This window comes from Pleurodeles waltl, chromosome 7, assembly GCF_031143425.1.
Source record: "Pleurodeles waltl isolate 20211129_DDA chromosome 7, aPleWal1.hap1.20221129, whole genome shotgun sequence".
NCBI lineage: Eukaryota > Metazoa > Chordata > Amphibia > Caudata > Salamandridae > Pleurodeles > Pleurodeles waltl.
This window is the reverse complement of record NC_090446.1, coordinates 493,575,556-493,586,643: the sequence shown is the minus strand read 5'-3', so window position 1 is coordinate 493,586,643 and position 11,088 is coordinate 493,575,556. Positions and strand designations below refer to the sequence as shown.

At 42.2% G+C, this 11,088-nt stretch overlaps 1 long non-coding RNA gene across 1 annotated transcript in view; it reads right to left on the bottom strand.

Annotated features, from left to right (window-relative positions):
- Positions 1-6,366: 6,366 nt before the first annotated feature.
- Positions 6,367-11,088, bottom strand: part of LOC138304252 (uncharacterized) — an 86,662-nt gene continuing 81,940 nt past the window's right edge. Inside the window, exon 3 of the long non-coding RNA XR_011205526.1 lies at positions 6,367-6,435. This is a non-coding gene — a long non-coding RNA (uncharacterized lncRNA). The remainder of the gene's footprint in view (positions 6,436-11,088) is intronic.

Below are 11,088 nucleotides of genomic sequence, written 5' to 3'. Positions count from 1 at the left end.
TAACCCTACTTGTTCTTGACACAGTCATTACTAATGAGGTGGACCTCACCCCAGGACATGAAACCTTCAGAAAAAATACTGAAAACGGAAGCCCTGCCCCTCAACTGAGTGAGACCACCATTTTTAGCATTCCTTTTCGTATTTCCTGTATCTGGCTGAGGCAAGGAGCATACCTATCAGAATTTCCACAGTAAACACAATCTCTAACTACACATTTAATGTCTGTATCAATTTCAGACCAGAATGCAAACATTTGATAATCCACTCACCTTTAAAAAAAAGTCCAAATGCTCTTCATGTTAAAGTTTAACAATCTACGGGGAGGTTCAGATCCCCTGTTCCTTACCACATACCCTGAATATTTTGAACTAGACCTTCCAGTTTTTCATCCAGTTTCTATTGTTTCAGGCAATCATCTCAAAACACTTCACCCTTTGCCCAACAAAATCCTCATAATACACCTTTACCCATTCATCCTTACTAACATCTTCAATCTCACCTTTACCCACTCAAACAACTTCGTAGTTTTCGTATTCACCCACTGGACACTCCTCAATTGGGATAGGTAACATATTCAAGCAATCAGCACTGTGGTTATTAATTCACAGTTCATACTGAACTATGAAGTTTTAAACCTTGATTCTCATAAAAAGGCTTGCTGTACGTGGCCATGATTTCATTAGAGCTTTAGTACTTAATACAGCTGTAAGGGGGTGCTAGCGCGCCTGGTCCTTAGTAAGTAAACTTACAAGGGGACGGGTATAGGTCGATGAACCTTTTGAATTGCATGGAGTACCCTAGTCATGCAGTGATTACTAGATCTACAAATATCATTAATAACCAAGAAACATTTTTGAAGGATCAACTACTTGTGAATAACCACAACTCAGTAATGAGTTAATTTTTATTTCCCTATTGATTACAACTCTAAATCCTCTGTGAGTTCAATCTTTATTCAATCCATTACATTTTTTAATTCATTAATGGAAAACATCATCACTTCAATAACATTTGCGAAAACACAATTCCATAAGCCAAGAATACCAGCATTAATAGCAGAGTTCAGCAAATAAGTTTGTCAGTCAATTGTCACTGTCAACCTCCTCCTTAATATCCTACTTATCCAAGATTAGCATCAGCATGTGGGTCTTCATGCAAAAACATTTAAGAGAAAACATTAATTTGGAAAAAATCTATCTAAGTGAGAATTTCTATAATCAGCGCAGTTGGTACCTAGAAGAAAAGGCATAAAAATCGTCAATCACATTGTCATAGCTACCTATCCAGGATGGATCAGCAACAAGTCAGTCTTCGTCTTCAGGTTATCAATTAGTCAGCCACGCATCAGGCTCACAGAGAATGAGTCCAACGACAGAACCTCGAACAGCATCTCCTGACGTCATCAATTCTCCCCTCGCATCTCCCCGCATCCCCCCTTGTAATGACTTTTTATTAGGGTCTCCCAGTCCGTCCCTCTAATTCCTAATTGGTCAGTCAGTCAGCAGATACGACTTTAACCTATAGTATTTGTTTACCAAAACTACCAATTTTAATATCAATTCGTTCACAAGATGTGGATTGGTTCGCCATACGATGTCCTCATCATCCGGCTCTTCAGGTATCAAGATTGTTGCATATTCCTCTTCAGTCAGTGCCTTCATCGTTCAAGTCCTGGGAAAGTACATTTAGCCTACTCTACACATAATTGTATCAAATTGTCTTCATCATCTCCTGTCCGCCTGTACATTGCAGAAAATTCTAGCTAAGCAACTTTAACATCGGGCGGTTCAGGGACAGTTCATTCATCCAATTTCTTGCAAGGCGTTTAGTATTTCAGCTCTTCGTATGCAAGGCCTAGGAAGGCTAGGCCTTTATTTCAGCTAAGTTAGTACTGTGAGTTAATGTAAAACATAGGTTATACATCTCATTGTGACATATTACTACATTATTCATATATATTTCTGTTTTTTCTCACTATCAGTTATTTTAGTACAATATCGTATAAATGGCTGACATTCCCGAGGGCACATTTTCAAACGTGCACATAATTGTTTTCTAAGATTAATTTATCTACAACTTTTCATTATTCAAAACACATAAACATCATTAATAATTTTCTAATTAGCATATCTGCTTCAACAGTGGCTACCGTCAGTCCTGACTCAAACGGCCTACCCCATAAAAGGTTGAAAATACTCTGCCGTGCACACAAATCCCAGAGCCTCCCTGTCAGTAGCCAAGAACCGTTCTTCAGTAAGTGAGAGACAATGAAACAAAAGCCACTATCACTTCTTTGCCCTCACTATTTCATTGACTGATAACTTCCCCAACCCTTTCTTGATGGCATCACTAGAGATAATGCTTTCAGATGTGGAATCAAAACCCTGAAGTGTCTTAGCATCGCAAATTTGCTTTTTCGTAGTGGCAAACACATTATTGGCTTCACAAGTACAATCATATTTACATTTATTGCTTAACAATTGCCTCAGCACGTGAGATTTTTCAGCATAGAATTTGAAAAGCTTAGAATAGAATTCCACAAAAGCCAAGAATAATCGTAATTCATCCTTGCGGCATTGTGCTCAGCTCTCCCTAATGGCATCTAGCAATTCCTTCAATAGCATCTTGTCCATTCTCCTGTCCTGGGTATGTTATTTCCTGCACTGCATGTTTGCACTAACAGTGTTCATTTGTCAAACCCTTTCTTTCTAACACTCCCTGTATCTTCCTAAAAGTTTTATCATGCCCTTCCTTATTCTTTCACAGAAATGTCATCTTGGAAGAAAAGAATACTTTTAACATCCATAAAAATCTTATACATGAGCTTTTGAAAACAGCAGCCACATATACAAGGCTAAACGGCATACTTTTAAAACAAGCACCTAATTGGTGTAATAACTACCACCAAGCTTCTACTCTTCCTCTCTCCAGGTTCCTGGTGATAAACAGAATATAGAGCAATCACAGGAAACTAACCGTGACCTCTGGTAGTCATCAGAAAATAATTAATCCTAGTGTGAGGAAATTTATCAAGAGGGATATTTTTGTGTCTGTCCGTTAGGTCAAAGCACCGACGTAGTTTCCCATTGACACGTCTGGCCATGACTAGTGGGGCAATCCATTCTGAGGACTCTACTGGCTCAGTTATGTGAGCCTCCATTAGTGTCTTTATTCCTTCTTCCAATTTGTCCCTGGCAATCATTGGTATGTCCTCAGCCTTGTAAGCCACACGACTGACAACCTCTTTTAAACCATTACATAGGATAAAATCTTCACATCTACCAGTACCCCAGAGAACACTTTCACTCTTCTAAGCCCTTACAAGCTGTTTCTACACTTTCCCCAATAAATAAGACCTGACCAGGACTGTTTGGATTCAAATTGATATCAAGGGATCATTGGTCAACCCAACCTAATTCCAAAGTTCGCTGTCAGCAATATAAACTTTTCTGATGGCCCTCCTCCCTTTACATTCAAGCTCACCACTCTGACCCCAAGCATGGAAATCGATTCACCAGTAAAATTATCTGGATTTATATCAGGTCGTTATAGCAATTTGCACCAACAACGTACCTTTCCACACATTTTGTCTACAATTGGCTTGGTGGGATCCTAAGTTTACCCTATATTGAGCTGAATTTCACCAATCTTCATTTTGCATGCTGGTTTATTCTAGAGTTTTTATTTAAGTCGAGGACATTTCATTGATTATTGCCCTCTAGGATTAACACACAATTGCCTTTGTGTGATTTCTCGCTATTAGAAGAATTCCAGCCATTACTTTTACTGGGCCTTATTTTTTCATATTTTGTTTTGCACACTTTAACAAAATATCCACCCATCCCACGCCCAGAGCATATTTAGATTATTGCAGGACACTTTTTGCTGTTAGCCAAGTGGTCAACAATTGCGCATCTACAGGGAGTGCAGAATTATCAGGCAAATGAGTATTTTGACCACATCATCCTCTTTATGCATGTTGTCTTACTCCAAGCTGTATAGGCTCGAAAGCCTACTACCAATTAAGCATATTAGGTGATGTGCATCTCTGTAATGAGAAGGGGTGTGGTCTAATGACATCAACACCCTATATCAGGTGTGCATAATTATTAGGCAACTTCCTTTCCTTTGGCAAAATGGGTCAAAAGAAGGACTTGACAGGCTCAGAAAAGTCAAAAATAGTGAGATATCTTGCAGAAGGATGCAGCACTCTTAAAATTGCAAAGCTTCTGAAGCGTGATCATTGAACAATCAAGCGTTTCATTCAAAATAGTCAACAGGGTCGCAAGAAGCGTGTGGAAAAACCAAGGTGCAAAATAACTGCCCATGAACTGAGAAAAGTCAAGCGTGCAGCTGCCACAATGCCACTTGCCACCAGTTTGGCCATTTTTCAGAGCTGCAACATCACTGGAGTGCCCAAAAGCACAAGGTGTGCAATACTCAGAGACATGGCCAAGGTAAGAAAGGCTGAAAGACGACCACCACTGAACAAGACACACAAGCTGAAACGTCAAGACTGTGCCAAGAAATATCTCAAGACTGATTTTTCTAAGGTTTTATGGACTGATGAAATGAGAGTGAGTCTTGATGGGCCAGATGGATGGGCCCGTGGCTGAATTGGTAAAGGGCAGAGAGCTCCAGTCCGACTCAGACGCCAGCAAGGTGGAGGTGGAGTACTGGTTTGGGCTGGTATCATCAAAGATGAGCTTGTGGGGCCTTTTCGGGTTGAGGATGGAGTCAAGCTCAACTCCCAGTCCTACTGCCAGTTCCTGGAAGACACCTTCTTCAAGCAGTGGTACAGGAAGAAGTCTGCATCCTTCAAGAAAAACATGGTTTTCATGCAGGACAATGCTCCATCACACGCGTCCAAGTACCCCACAGCGTGGCTGGCAAGAAAGGGTATAAAAGAAGGAAATCTAATGACATGGCCTCCTTGTTCACCTGATCTGAACCCCATTGAGAACCTGTGGTCCATCATCAAATGTGAGATTTACAAGGAGGGAAAACAGTACACCTCTCTGAACAGTGTCTGGGAGGCTGTGGTTGCTGCTGCACGCAATGTTGATGGTGAACAGATCAAAACACTGACAGAATCCATGGATGGCAGGCTTTTGAGTGTCCTTGCAAAGAAAGGTGGCTATATTGGTCACTGATTTGTTTTTGTTTTGCTTTTGAATGTCAGAAATGTATATTTGTGAATGTTGAGATGTTATATTGGTTTCACTGGTAATAATAAATAATTGAAATGGGTATATATATTTTTTTGTTAAGTTGCCTAATAATTATGCACAGTAATAGTCACCTGCACACACAGATATCCCCCTAACATAGCTAAAACTAAAAACAAACTAAAAACTACTTCCAAAAATATTCAGCTTTGATATTAATGAGTTTTTTGGGTTCATTGAGAACATGGTTGTTGTCCAATAATAAAATGAATCCTCAAAAATACAACTTGCCTAATAATTCTGCACTCCCTGTATAGCACTTCACATTAGGATCAACTATTCTTTTCTTATAAAAACCTTTATTTGACACTAAAGAAGGTTGCTTCTTAGGGGTATCCTGATAGGATTTGCTAATTTTGAAGTATTTGTCTATCCTAATTCTATAGAGTAAAGATCTTGCACGCCTTTCAGATAACTCATAATTACATACAATGGCCATCAAGTCCTTTAAGGTGCCATCACCATTTAACCACACTCTTTTTTTGTACAATTTGGTGTAGCAGGGTCGGCGCTACCCTGCTTCGTTATGATACCCCGGGGAACCTAGAACAGTGCCCTGGGGGTGCCTTTCAGCTCCCGGAAGTAGCCTCATCCGACGTCAACCTGGACATCGGGAAGGAAAACTGGACCTGCATGAACAGCGCAGCGTCTCGGAAAGCTGAGTTGGATGAAGCGGCCGAAGAGAAGGAGATCGCGGACGGGACAATGACGAAAACCAGGACGGAGGGAGCGTCGTCCATGACGACTCCAAGTGAAACTTCACCCCGGAGAGATTGGATGAGCACCAGAGCCAGCCATGCCTGCTTGCAGAATCCCTCGGGATATTGCTGGTAGAGGGATCGCTAAGGTTTTTTTTTTTATTTTGCTTCTCTGTGTATATTTTTTTAAATTTATTTTTCTTATAAGACAGGGCTCCTCAAAAGAGGTCGAATGTTTTGGAGAACAGTCTGTTGAACACATACCCTTACCTGGCCTGGGGTCCCACACCGACTATTCACTAGAAAGTTTGTTACTCACACAAAGATCACTTACTGGTTATGATAAGATTAGTCACTTGACTTTGCTTCCGCTAGTGTGGTGGTGTATGCCCGCACTCCTTGGCCTTTAACTTTAAAGAAGGAAAAGATAAGTCCACTTACCGTGGTTTTCAGTTTCCCGTTTCTCGTTGGGGTTCCACGACGGTGAGACGCTTCAGCAACGGACACACCTACAAAAAAAAGAGAAAATAAGGAGGACATTAAGTGATCCCCAGACCCAGGAAAAGAAGAGAAACTAGAAAGGAAGAAACCAGACAGATAGTTATAAACTGAACGCAAGTGACTATACAGACAGAGTATATTGAATAAAAAGTATTATAAAGTCCATCGAGAGTAGTCGTCTTCCATTACCGGGGCAAAGAACCCCTACACTTGGTTATTATTATGCATAATAATTTGGGGGAAAATTTAGAGTTTGGCAGAGGGTACTCCATCACAATGGAATTCCTGCTTTGCCAAACTGATTATCTGGCTGCCTGATTTACAGTCGGGGGACAGTAAGTATATCAGCAACGGAGACTACACATCTCTGTCACTGACATAATCTTCCTGGGGCCCTACAAAGCATGGGCCTTCGTAGGTTTGGTCATTCGACCAGCTCCAGCCCTATTTAGAGTGGAAGTGTTGAATGGCCATTTTTTACTCTCCAGTCCTGCCCTGAAAAACAAGTCAGTAAGGGGCAGTAAAAGCGTTTAAATGACTCCCATACCAAGAGAGAGAACACCTATGGTGTGAGTGTCATTAGTTTTTCAAAAACAAAATCCCACTTTGGGATGTTGTTTTTGAAGAAATAAAAACGTTTTAAAGGTTTGATGTGTGGCCACCATGTTTGACAGAGTCTACTGTCAAACGTTTAACTCATTGACTGTAACTGCCATGGCCGCAGTTTCTGCCAATCATTAGTGTTTTCCACTAGGCCGGAGGACAACTCTAAATTCAGTGGATGGGTTCTCCGCCAGGGCAATAGATAATTTTCCTCCATCACCCTCATGGAGTAAATACCTTCCGCCAAACTCTAAATCATGTCCTTGGTCTCTGATCAACACATCATGTAAAGTATCAAACAACAATTAATGGACAGTTTTTTTTAAAGCAGCAACATAATCATCAAGAGATTCTTTATCTTTCTGCTTCTAGTGGAAGAAAGAACACCTTTCTATTGCAATGCAAAATGCACGTGAGAAGTGAATAACTAGGTTATGCAGGGCGTTTGAAAAGCTTTGTCTCTTCAGGCCATCTAACTGTCTTCTCTATCTAACGCCTTACTCTTCCTGGTCCTCACGAGTGTAATAAAATGCCTTTCACCTTGTTAGGTGTAAAATTATCTTCCTTGATGGTAGACATATAGTTAAAAAAGAACTCTTTCTACGCACACCTTACAACAAAACTGGCTATGGAAGCTCCAATTATACATAACACAAAACAATTGTATGAAGGCAAATTCCAGTTATCAATATTTAAAACATTGAACAGACGACTGCAATCCGTCTTCCAACATGGCGACTTTGCGGGACATGAAAACGTACGCCTGTGTAAAATCCAAGTGTCATTGGACAATCATGCTGGAACTCGCATAGGCACACTGCACAGAAAAGAATTAAACACTAGCACAGCTAACTGCCTCAAATATTACCAGTGACCGGCAAAATCAATTGCAATCAAATCCAAAGAGGTAAATGGTTTCCAAAACTTCCACAAAATGCCACACCGAGGTCCAACATAACACAGCAGAAATCCAGAGAACAGCTGGCTTCGTGAGAGGAGGGGGATGCAAAGGATTGCTTTCCAGGGTAGGTATTCTGTCAGCCAGGGCTTCCCTTCAGAAGACTTTTTTTGCCAATTGGTAGTGTATGTTGAGTGATGGCGGAGCAAGAACCATATGAGGCAAGAGTGTGCTCCTTTACTGCAACCCTGGTGAGTAGTGTCCCTTTCAGCTTCAAAGCTTAGCTCCAGCTGACCCCAATCCCTGTACAGTAGAATCCATTGACGTCACTGGGCACCATATTTATGTCCTGGTTTGCGTCGCTCTCGTAACACGCAACGTGGTTCAAGAGTGATGCAAACCTTAAGTCAGATTTTTGAAGCCACGCAGAGCCATTTTGCTTGGCTCTGAATGGCTACGAATATATGGAGTAATGCAGTGCAGCGCAAGTCGCCGTGTTGCATTACTCTTCACCAGGGAGGGGTGGGGTCCCATGGGCGTTGTGAGGGTGTACCATGCTCACGCGTGGGCACTCGCATTTTGAAAGACAGTGTCAGAGTTAGCCGTTCGCCGTCACTGCAGCAGTGAAATAACCATCAGTCCTCAGTCTCTTAGCGTTGCTTTTGCTTGCCCCCCCGATCACTGCTGCACTTCACTGTAGTACAGTGCCACTCTGGCGTGCTCTCAGACTACGACCCTTGACTAGAAGCGGACTCCGACTAGTTAACCACCACAGGGAATACCCACATTTCGTGTATTGAAAGCGTTCGACAAATTGATTAAAATGCACAGAAACACATAATTATCTCACCCAAATGAAGCGCCTTCCACTTCACACCCCATTTACCACAAAAAGTGTTACACTACATTAAAGCATCCTTTATCACTGATAGTGCAGCCTATACCCACCCCAAAGAACTACATGACAGGATTCGGAAAAATAACATCGACCCCCTGAGATTAGCGGAAATCTGGTTTAACACATTCCAACGGATTACCTCTTCCAGGAGGTTTCTTCATCAGACACCTAGGTATGGAAGGAAAGAATGGGGTGTGTTGCAATCATTTATTGAAATACCACCTCCCATATGCCACTCTCCACTCCTTCGTCCCAATCCATCAAACGCCTGACTGCTAGCATCCAGCAGTCTCCCTCAGAAGATATTTTAATGTATTACAATTCAGTCTGCACCACCGATTTCGTAGAGCAATGTCTTGAACGCGGCAACCATTATAATGTTCGTGTGAAATACTTTCTTTGATTAGGGTAACTGTACCTTGCTTCAGCCATGTTTTTGTGCTCCTGCTAATAAATGCTAAACGGGAGTGTCAGACTGTGATATTTGGGGCTTCTCTTTCACATCTTGACTCCGGTGTTGATTAGTGTGCCTGGCCCAAACGTTTACATGTTTGAAACAAACAGAAGGTGGTCTTCGCTTCTTTTGATGTCAGTCTCGGCACCTGTATGGTTGCTGTATTTAACCGCACCTCATTCATTGCATAACTGTTTAAAAAATATTATAAACGCCTGCCTTGCCTTTGCACATTGAGCAGCCTCCATCCCAGTCTTATAGGGGAAATTCGGGTCCGCTGGACCTGTGATTAACCGGCTATTAATTTTCTTTTTGTTAATAAACCCTTTCAGACCAAAACTGACCTATGTGTGGATTTTCTTTAACAGTCCGCTCCAAAACTTTCGTGGGAAAGTGATACCAGCACTCTGTTCCAGAGAAACCTTGTTCAGGAGTCACATCAAAAACCAAACCCATGAGTTCAGTCAACGCCGTGTCCAGGTTCCCCCCCCCCCACGTTACAACGGCACAGGGCCTCAGCTCCACATAAAAAGAAAGGGAAGTGATCTAAACGCTCACCCCTTGGTACTCTTAAGAATGCAACAGACAAAGGTAGGAAATGGGGAAACTAGAAAGGGCGTGGATGAAACATCTGTCCTCATTCCATCTCTGCTCTCTGACACTTGGGATGATGTCATATAAACATATATAAAGCAAAGGATGCCTTCTTCAGCTCTTATATTAGCCAGGCTAGAAACATATCTGAAAATATTTTTGAAAAAAGAAATGTCCCAGCATTTGGTTAAACCCCCTTTTCTCCGTTGGTAGCATAAACAAGTTAACAGTTTTTTTTTAAATCACAAGGTTTACATTAGATATTGAGTAAATCAAAAAGACGATATTTGGAATGCTTGAATTAGTATGAGCCAAAGATAATCACCCGAGGATGCATTCATGTCCATTTCTGTTTTGCCCACTATGCCACTGTAGACAGACACCAGCCATTTGCAAACAGGGGTGGCTCCTCCGCAATAGCAGAGGAGCGTCACCTCATTGGCTGAGCCACCACATGAAAAATAAAACGATAGTTGCAATATTGTTTTATTTTTCTTCTGCTGGCTCAGCCAGCAGTACATGGAGGGGCGGTGCAGGTCCACGGGAGGGGGACGGAGTGGAGAGTGCACCTATGTGCGCATGTGTGTTTGGCCGGCCATCTCAGGACGGCCAAACACAAACGCACACTTAGGTTTCTCCAAACCCAACCGGGGCTGGAGAAACTGCACAGATCCCAGGGCTGTGTTTGAGCGGCAGACCAATCCTCATGCTGCTTTCATGCTATGCTTAGCATGAAAGCAGCACCAGCACTGCTGGGGAGCCTGTGCTGGTGTTCCAGCGAATGCTGGGACACCACAAGAGGAACAAGTTGGCTGGAGTCGGCAGGAGACAGGCGCCGCAACAAAAACTGTAAGTGTTTTTTCTTGTTTTTTTAAACGTTTCCCCTGTCGCCGTCTCAACCCCACTTAACATTTGTGGCAGCCGTTGCAGCTGTATGCAAATTCAATCTTAATTCTGCTCCAAATGGATCTTTAAAGCTCCAACTGCCGGTCAGGGTCCTCTCCAGACGTAAGGAGAAGCAACCCCAGACTAGTATTAGCCTTACTTTTCTTCTTCAAAGAGGTGCACTTGAGTCCAAGGCCACAGTGAACATGGGACCCACTTCTGTATGTACCCGTCGCCCTGGGGGCCTCACGTAGAAAAACAAAAAAGTGCTGGAAAGACTGCATGAATTAATCTCAGACATTCTAGACGGAAATAACCCAGAACAGATC